Below are 2,238 nucleotides of genomic sequence, written 5' to 3' on the forward strand. Positions count from 1 at the left end.
GAAGTATTGCTTCTCCGACTCCATCGAAAATGACCTCACGATAGTAATCATTCATCTGAAGCCAACTCTGATTCAGAAGTAACCCCCAAACATTTTGGGAAAAGATTCGATTGCGTGCTGCGATCCGATAAACTCCTTCAACAGCAGCGATGTCTGGAATGAAGTTTCCTGCAGCACCACTTTGTGCGGTTACCTTGAAAACTCGAGGGGTGTCACCAATGACGCGTTTAATGATTCGTTTGAAAGATGGATGATGGCAATCAAACCCAGCGTATTCATACGCACGTGGAACCAACCGATGAAATATGAAACGAGAGAAATTGACAATTGCTCGGCAGTAATCTTGAAGTCCCCACTGGGTTCTGATATCAAACATTCCAAGAAGGAATGCGGGGGCGTCTCGGTTGTTGTGGGCATGATGTAGACGCAATTGCACACGACTTTCAGTTGCTTCGCAGCTAAGGAATGTGTGGTGCACATGTCCGCCATAATGATTGACTTGATTTACTGCAACTGGCAAGTTCTTCTCATGGAGCTTGTCTTCTCTCAAGAGGATTAAGTATCCAGAAAGGAACAAGGAGTAATCCGGACGACTTCTGCTCTCCGCAACACGAACAAAAATACGAATTAACAAGAGAAGGTGAAAATGACTGCAGGCTTACGAAGCTTCCTTCCAATGTGCGTCAAACTTTACTCCCAAGAGTCCCAGCAGCGTTGTGATTGGACGATGGACAAGAACATCAAAGTACCCAGTTAGCGATTGTTCGGCAGTTGTAGTTGTTGAAGGATTTCGGTAATCTCTTCTCATTATTGTATCAAAAATGCTCGATAAATCCTGTTCACCAGTACGCTCCCAAAACGTCTCGTTGAAATAATCCCTCGATTCCGGCAATGGGAGTGGGACAGCAAGAGGCTGTAGTAGTAAACGTTGTAGTGGTTGTTGTAGTGATTGTTGTAGTAGTAAAATCTGTTGTGGTGTAAGCTGTTGTTGTGCAAGTTGTGGGATTGGCTCTTCTAAATCTAAATCCTCTCTTAGCAATCTTTCTGCTGTTGTTACAGAAATGTCCACTGGGAGTCTCAGTTCTCGAGACAAGCGACGAGGATCGAGGTCTACCAGTTCGTCATTCTCTGCCAAATCAAACCACTGGAATTTAAGACTGGCGGGGGCTGTACTTCTGAAGACCGACAATTGGTCATCAAAATTGATCCTGTCATCAAAACGACGAAGAGTTTGTTGAAGTTGTTGTTGCATTTGATGGAATGGTTGTTTAGTCAAAAAGCGAACTGAGGCACAGGTATTTATGTGTTCTCCTGTGTCCCAAAACTTATCAGAACTTTTGGCCATCACCATTCTGTTCTTTGATTAAAAGTCTGATGAAGATTACACGTCCATCGCATCAGGAACCCAACCATTATGACTTGCAAGAGATAATTAGTGATATTGGAAAGTTAAATCAGTTTAGGATGGGTGAAGTTAGCAATCGCCTTCCCAGCCGCTCACACACATGTTTTGTCTACATGCGCTGTTCCATCTTTTAAAACCTTTATGCAGGCGCTTCGTGGGGCCTGCAGGCACTCCTTTTTAGTTTCGGAGCAGGCGCCTCTATGAGTCGCACTGATTCTAATTTCAGGTGCGATTCGATCAGGGAAGATTTTCGCAGAAGACGAAGCGCCAAAATTTCTTTCAATCGTCTCAAATGTGGCGATAGAACATCTGATCCTGATGAGAGCGACGATTTTCAAGAATTGTCATGTGGACTTTTATTTAGACAATTAGGAAGGGCATTCATTTGGATTAAAGAGAGGATTGTTCCATCTGGAACATTTGGCCTTGGCGCGAGAGCACGCCGCACAGAGTGGTGCGCTTTAACCGTCTTTCTTGCCATCTGGATACCCGTGTACGTCCTTCTTGTCTACGTGTGTCAAGCTGCCGGATGGGTGGGAGGAATGGGTGTGCAAACGTCATACGTTAACACATTGCCGATCCCGTCACTGATCTTCTGTCCAAAGGACTTCAGCTGTGGAATAAGCGCTGTTCCTTCCGAAGAGACCCATGGCTGGTCCCAAGTCTATTCAGAATTTGGGTCACTGCCTCAGTTCCACTTTCTGCCACCAGATGTAGAAACGCCTGCTGATCTTGTTCCCCCTCGCATTCTCCCCACCGGAAGTATGAACTTGACATTAATGAAACTGGGCTACCGTGCCGCATTCACTCAGGTGAGAGTCAAGTTCATGGGG

The sequence above is a fragment of the Condylostylus longicornis genome, unplaced genomic scaffold (assembly GCF_029603195.1).
Source record: "Condylostylus longicornis isolate FDR11 unplaced genomic scaffold, ASM2960319v2 ptg000702l, whole genome shotgun sequence".
Lineage (NCBI taxonomy): Eukaryota > Metazoa > Arthropoda > Insecta > Diptera > Dolichopodidae > Condylostylus > Condylostylus longicornis.